This window comes from Protopterus annectens, chromosome 4.part0 (assembly GCF_019279795.1).
Source record: "Protopterus annectens isolate FY-2018-M chromosome 4.part0, PAN1.0, whole genome shotgun sequence".
NCBI classification, from domain to species: Eukaryota; Metazoa; Chordata; order Ceratodontiformes; family Protopteridae; genus Protopterus; species Protopterus annectens.
The window spans coordinates 210,129,971-210,138,353 of record NC_056733.1 but is presented as its reverse complement, the minus strand read 5'-3'; positions in this window follow the sequence as shown (position 1 = coordinate 210,138,353).

Sequence of the window (8,383 nt, the reverse complement as noted above, 5' to 3'; positions counted from 1 at the left end):
AGATTAATGGGAATGAAGCTAGGTAAGGTCAAACTGAAGTGAACCAGGAAATGGTCGGCCCCTGAGACTGGTTCTATCACCAAATCAGTGGCTGCCAGATCCATAAGAAAGACCAAATCCAGCATATGTCCAAATTTGTAAGTTATAAAGGTAATCACCTGAGCAATCACAAAATCTTTCATAATGCAATTAATTTTTTGGCAGGAGACACAACTTCATTGTTGACCCAGATGTTAAAAGCATCTAACATCATAATGTGTTGGTGAGCCACAACTGAGTCATCAAGGAAGTTGCTGAATTCCTGGAGGAATTTATTTGCACTACTTGGTGAATGGTGAATGGTGAATGGTAAATGAGGAGAAACCCACAAGTTGCTCTTGCAATAAGGATGTGTTTTAAGGAATAGATCTCCCTAGTGTCTACCCTGCTTAAACAGAGCTTATTATTAAAACAAAGAACAACCCTATTACCATTCCTATACCATCTATGGCAATGTATAACTGTGATGCCAGGTGGAATATCAGCAGCTAGATGAGGACTGAAATTCTTATCCAGCCCAGTCTCATTTATAAAGATAAGGTCAACATGGTGCAACAAGTCAAAAACAATACTAGCCTTATTACAAATTGACCTTGCATTAGGATACAGAGTCCTAAGAGGGGTTGATGGAGAGTGAGTCCCTTCTACCTACCTATGATGGTTTATGAGGACCCTGGGTACTGCAAGAAGGTGGGAGCTTCAGCAGTTGACCTCAGCAAAGACACGCTGAGCTCTCTACCCAAATACAGGTATACTTCAAAAAACGTAAAAACGTTAGCTAAAGATCAGTGGTGAAGTCCTCCCCAATGACTACACAACAGGTGAAGATGCCTGCAACAATGAAAAACAGGAAGAAGTAATCTAAGTGATATAAAAGGATGCATGCGCAATAATATTTTTTCTGCTATAGCACACAGCTATTCCAATACAGAAATAGAGTAGAACAAAATATCTAAACCATAATAACAATCTAAAAATTATTATATCAACTTGAAAAGGAATAGGTTCATAGGTTCATAGGTTCATACTAGGCTATCTGCCCAAGGGCATTTATAAGCCTAGCCCATAGTTATGTGGCTTTCGCCACCCCTTTAGTTTGAATAAAAACTATGCCTATCATTTTGCTGTGCCTCTGTCAAGCAGTGACACTGAAGTAATCCCTGGGGTATATCTGCAATCTCCCATCCATTGGTCAAGATTCCTCTTGAACAAGGCCAGAGAGGTGCTCTGCCTCACATGTACCGGGATTTTGTTCCACAGCATAGGGAGTCTCTGGGTGATGAATCTGTCCCTCCAGCACGCTCTATTTATAACCGTGTCAAGGTTTAAGTCTCCGCCTTGTGGTTCTGAGGGATCTAGATTTTTGAGGTGAAGCATATTCATCAAATCTGGGTTTGACATGGCCTTATATGTCAGGCACAGGTCACCTCTGAGCAAGCGGTATGAGACTGAATAGAGCTGGAGTTCTTTCAGTCGGGCAGCATAAGACATATTTTTGAGACCCTTTATCCTTTTGGTGAGGAACTTTTGGGGCCTTTCAAGCTGCAGCAGGTGTCTGGTCAGATACATTGGCATTGTACTCAATCATAGGTCTAATAAGTGATGAGTACAGGGGACGATGACCTCCCTTGATCTAGATGTGAATCCCTTCATGATCAGGTGGGTGATATAGAAGGTTTTCCTAACTACTTTAGCAACATGAGTGTCAAACGAAGGCTACTGTCAACCTGGGTCCCCAGATCTCTGATGACTTTTTCTGTGCTCAGTGGATTGCCACCTATATGGTAGCTAGGGGTAACCTTGTTTTTCCCGAAGGGTATGACTATGCATTTTTTGGCGTTTAACTTCAGGCCATGGCTCTGGCACCAGTTATCCGCTTCTGTGAGGCCCTTCTGGAGGATATCTGTGTCAGATGTGGTTTGCAGTCATCTGCAAACTTTGTCAGCCATAACCCTCCTGTGTTTGCTTGTACTTCAGAAAAGTAGATGCCGAACAAGAGTGGACCCAGGACTGAGCCCTGTGGGACACCAATGAATGGACCCAATAACCCTATAAAACCTGTTCTTAAAAATTAAGCAGTATCAAGTCAGTATAGCAGTATCAACTCAGTTTCTGAGTAAGAAAATCACAGAAATTGATAATCAAATACTAATAGAGCCGTTATATTAGTGCCTAATGAAATCAGTGCAGAACTGAGAGAAAACTTAAAATCAAATGAATGACAAAAAAAACAAAAACAAAATGCAGATTAAACAAGGCAAATTGCAGTACTGCAGATATCCTTTGACAAACTGGATCCATTAAGGACAAGTCCTTTTAACTTGGTTCCAATATTAAGAAAGAAATAACTAAAGATGAAAGGTACTCTGTGAGCTCTGGGCTCAGAGTATAGTAAACTGCTCTACAGAATTCTTTCACCATCTTGTATTCCATACTCCTGGGATCCCAAACAGGAAATAATCGACCTTCTAAAAAGCTTTTTTACTGGCTCCTTCAGTATACTGTAAGGGTCCCAAGCAGTGAGATAAACCACCCTCCTCGGATAGAATTAGTCTAAGGGTGGTATTTCACCCTCAATATTCCATCCAGCAATGTTCCAACAAAAAGCACAACATTCCAGTCCTGCCCTGAGAACTATTCTTTAAACTCTCCACTTGAAGATGAAAACTAGATAAGTCAAAATGTCAAAAAGTGAAAGAAATAAATCAGAAAACATATGACTGCCAGAGCTTGAATCCTTCAATAAGACCTCAGCCCCAAACTCTCCCTTCTCGGATCAATGCAGGAAAGACAGCCAAAGTCTTGCAATGCTGTAGATACACATTATAAATACAGTAGAGATAAATTTGAAAAAGCAAGAATACCAAAGTGAGCAGTACTGGACCACTGAAAAATAGAGATAGGCAGAAGAGCAGACTATATTCAATGTCAGAATCATTCAGAAGCATTTAAAAAGTAAAACTAAAATGTGAAGTTTAGCTAAGGAAAGGTTAAGCCTTAGGGCTTCAAACTTTAAATCTTACAGCTTAACAGTTTAAGGTTACAAAGTTTAAAACCGTTAACTGTTACCATACCTCTCAACCTCTTAGTGCAACAAATCCAGACAAAGGCATAAAGAAAGGGGGGACAAATTTAAATATTGCTCCTATAAACTTAGAAAGTTTCTAGAATAAAATGTTTTACATCATTATGTATTTTCTGAAGAATATACAGTCTGAAACTGAAATGTCTGTCATTATTTAATATTATTTAGTGACTTCAATCTTCAATTATTTGCCAGAAAACCACACATTTTATGAGGAACAGACCAAAAATATGAGGGAAAAATCTGGACATTATGCGAATATCTGTACAGTTGAGAGGTATGACTGTTACATTTAAGTTAAAAATAAGTTAAAAAAGTTGAAAGGTTTAAAGAAAAAAAAATAGTACAATTCAGTAAAATGCAGTGCACATTCAAAATGCACATTCACAACCAAGACATGGCTAGGCAGCCAGCAACCACAATCTCGATTTTTCCAACAGTCATCAGCATTCGTATATTGCAAAACCTGTGCTATATCAAAAAAACAGATGTAAACATCCTTTCTCTTTTCACACTGCATTGGTCAAATAAGGATTTGCTCCTCCTATTTTATCTTAAGCAGCAAACCTCAGTCTGAATAGATTGTTTACTTTCTTTAAATTTGCACAATAAAAATCTCATTCTTGCAAATGTCTATACAATCCCTCTCCTACCAGCAACCTATTCAGAAACTGAAGCAGTGAACTGTATGCCTGTTTATCACTGTTGTGTGTCCATTTTCTGCAATGTAAAACTAATTGTCTGTACCTCAACTTGCATGCCACCTACCAACTGTCTTCCACTTCCATTTGTCTGCTGTATGACTCTGAGCAAGTCAGTTGATCAGACAATGTTCCCAGCTCAGTCCTGAAAAGGGACATCTGTGCCCAGTGGCCTTACTTGGTTAGTATATGTATAAAGTAAAATAAAAATAAATAACATGCTCTCATAATGCCTCATCCACCAAATCAACCTCTTCACTTCCCACAAGGCTTCAGTAACCACAAAATAATACGTTTCAGTTACTCTCTTTCATTATCAATAATTGTATTGTCACACACCACCCAATTTCAGACTAGCAACTGCCCTTAAAGTATTCAATTCTCTAATACCTGTTTTGTTTTCTTTCTTTCCTGTAGGTCCATATTAAATTCAACTTCCCATATAATATGTAAATTTATTATCAGAAATGGCTTCAATTTATCCAGTAAAGCTTTCCTTACAGAAAGTATCGAAAGGTATGTACATGCATACAAATCTAATGACATTGTCCTGTTTTGAAATGTTAGCAATTAAATAGTGGGCAGAATGTATTAACTTTTAACAGAATATCAGAGGAATCCTCTCAACCCTGGCTCTGTAGAATTCCTTAACTTTATCTGTTGTGATAAATAAAACATCTAATAACGTTAGTATTTCACAATCATGGGAAGCTGCCCATTTGATAACACAAAATCTCTGTAAAAGAGATCTAGAAGATTCATAGATTCACAGATTGCTACTAGGCTTAGGATCCAGGTAATGTTTGGGGGGATGGTGGCATGTGGTATTTACTTTGGACTATTGGGGAGGAGGGGAGAGAGAAATCTGAGCTAAACCTGTCAGCAAAAAGTATATTTTTTTTTTATTTCTCCAAGTCTTTTGGGTTTCTAATACTATGATGGGAATGGACCCCATTCCTAAGTCAAAGTATGATTAAAGTTCATGAAATTAGTATTGTTTCAATCTTTGATGTCAGCCAGAAGTACTCTTCATAGCACCTACAATGTGTGCTCAGTAATTACTCCTTCTGCAATTCATATGGGGTTACATATATTGGTAACATATTAAAGTAAGATTGTAGATTTTTTTATAAGACCCATTGCTCCTACTACTATTGGAACTGTCTAGGTATCTTTCTTCTACATTGCTCTCATTTCCGCCTGCAAATCCTGATATTTTATGACTTTGGGTCTCTCTGTACACAAGACACTGTAGTCACTGGGTGTGGCGATTTCAGTGATCAATGCTACTTTTGTCTTCTTTTCATAGACCACAATATCTGGTCTTCTACCATCCATCTTTTGAACTGTTGGTAATGGGTGATCCCATGTGATGTAGACTTCATTTTCTATGATGCTTTGTGGCTCATGCTTCCAGTGTTTTTCAGTAACTTCATTACAATAATGTTTGCACAATCCCCAGTGCAACAGTCTTGCCACATTATTATGCCTTTCAGTATGCAGTCCTTCTGCCATTAGAATGTTTCAACCAGCAATGAAGTGTGTACATTTGTTTGTTTCTCCCACATGTTCAATAGAGTTTGTAAACCAACATGTATGTAGTCCACTATTTTGTGCCACCAATATTAACCTTTCATCTCTTGGTTTGAATTTGCCTCTCTTGAACCATTCCTGTGTTCGATCCTGATCAACATGAGGTTCTTCAAGAAATTTTCTATATTTGCAACTATGTTTATGCATTTTCCACATTTCTTGCCTTCTCATCTGGTCCTCCACCTTATATTCTTTCTTTTGTTGTTTGCACATTCAGTTGCCGCCTAATTTGTATCTACTTTTGATTTGATTTCCATTCCTGCTTGATGCTGATATGCTTCTGTTAGATTAAGCAGAGAAGTTATCTTAGATTTATTCCCCTCGTGTTTCAAAACTTTCTCTGCGATTGGGTCTTGTGAGGTCAGCAGATATGTGTGCAATCCCACGACTGCAGATCTATACATGTAGTCAGTTTCAAGGAGGCCCATCCCTCCTTTGGAATGGGAAATATATATAATCTTGGTATGCACTGTTTTTTATAAATAATTTGGTGGGCATGAAGCATTCTTCTTGTTTTCCTGTCTGATCGATCCAACACATTTTGGGGCCAATTAATCACCCCAAAACTGTAAATTAGGACAGGAAGAGCAAACTGGTTTATGGCTTGAATTTTGTTCCTAGATGTCAATGCTGTTTTCAGGATTAAAGTCTTCTGAAGTATACCTTAGTAAGTTTAGTAAGTTTCGTTCACATTTGTTCATGTTTTATTGTTGATCCTTCATCAGTTCCCAAGTATTTATACACTCCCTCTTGCTCAAGTTCTTTTATATCTCATTCTTGTCTCAAACTGATGTTTTCTTAGTGTTGCAGTTTTCCTGCTTTAAAGGTTACTTTTGCACATTTATCAAGACCAAATGACATTCTTATATCATCTGAAAAAGTTTTGACAACTTGCAGTTCTGCTTTCAATTCCTCATCTGATGAGCTATAGTTTTAATTCATTGACAAATAGAAAATGATAAGCCTTTGTACTTTGTTGTTTTCTAGAAGCTAAATTATAGCCATGGCCTAAGCTGTTAAGTAGACAACTTAATGGGTTATGGGCAAGACAGAATAGCAGCGGTGACAAAGAGTCAACCTGGAATATCCCCCTTTGAATTTTTATCCCTGGAATAATAATTTCTCCTTTATTATGGTTTAATTGCAATGTGGTCTGCCACTGTTTCATGGTCACTGTAATGTAGTTGATCAGTGTAGAGTGTATCTTATACATTTTTAAGCACTCTTTTATCCATAAATGTGGCATACTATCAAATGCTTTTTTATAGTCAATCCATGTCATACTTAGATTCTTCCCCTTTTTACAGTTTTCCACTATGACTTTATTTAACAACAAATGATCCTTTGTTCCATTTGACTTTTATTGCACTTTTGTTCTACTGTCATAATTAAGTTTCCATCTAAATGACTATAAACTTTGTCGGCATCAATTCCAGTGTATAGTTTATATATTGTTGGAAGGCAAGTTATTGGTCTATAGTTTTTAGGGTAGCTTGCATGTTCACTCTTAAGCAGGATCATTGTTTTTCCTGTTGTTAGCCAGGTTGGTGTCTGTTTAGGGTGCGCATATAAATAGTTCTTACTCATAGCTAAATCTCCGTGCAAAGATGGTAATACTTTTAACCAGAAGTTAGGTACTGCATCTGGGCCTAGGATTTTCCAATTAGAGGCTTTTCTTAACTTTGTTGCAGTCTCTCTGGCTGTTACTTCATCCCATTTCATATCCTGTACCTTTAAACTTCTTATTCTTTCTTTTTCTTCTTCTATCCATTTAGCATCTTTGTTATGTTCCACAGGCTCTTCATAAATACTTCTCCAAAATGTATCTATTTTTTCTTTTTTTGGTGGTCTTTCAATTCCTTTTACCTTGTTTCCCAAATCTCTATAAAACTTTTTTTGGGTCATCAATAAGTTGCTTTTTGTGTACTTTTCCTTTATATTTATCAATGTTTCTTCTAAGCTTTTCCGCCTGTGCCGAAATGTTTAGCTTATTTGAGATAGTGCATGATAGATCCTGGTCTGCTCTAATACTGTGCATTGTTTTTATTACATCTACCTTTCTTACTATTTTTGTTGATCTGTTCGACCTTCTATATTCTTCTAACAGTGGCACTTCTTGTTTTAATTGCTTTATAGTTTTCTCTATTCAATACTTCCATGATTAGGTTCATAGGTTCATAGGTTCATACTAGGCTATCTGCCCAAGGGCATTTATAAGCCTAGCCCATAGTTATGTGGCTTTCGCCACCCCTTTAGTTTGAAGAAAACTATGCCTATTATTTTGCTGTGCCTCTGTCAAGCAGTGACACTGAAGTAATCCCTGGGGTATATCTGCGATCTCCCATCCATTGGTCAAGATTCCTCTTGAACAAGGCCAGCGAGGTGCTCTGCCTCACATGTACCGGGATTTTGTTCCACAGCATAGGGAGTCTCTGGGTGATGAATCTGTCCCTCCAGCACGTTCTATTAATAACCATGTCAAGGTTTAAGTCTCCCGCCTGATAGTATCCATACCTCTCAATTGTACAAATTTTCACAGAATGTCCAGATTCTGGCCTCATATTTTTGGTCCATTTTTCATAAAGTTGTGATTTTTCTGGCAAATTGGTGGTAAATAGTTAAAGATTGAAGTTAGAAAATAATGACAGACATTTGAGTTTCAAACTTCCTATCCTTCAGGAAATTCATGCTAATGCAAAACCTGTTATTCTATCAATTTTCTAAGTTTGTAAGACTTCTTCTTCTTCTTCTTTCAGCTTTTCCCAGTTAGGGGTCGCCACAGCAGATCATCTGTTCACTCATGATTGGCAGTGGAGTTTTACAGTGTTGAGTTGCCAGCCCTCCACAGAAGGCACACACACACTCATACCTAGGGCCAATTTAGAGTGTCCAATTAATCTAAGTTTGTAAGAGCAATATTTAAAAATTGACCCTATTTGGGGCCATTGTCCCACTTTTATTTATG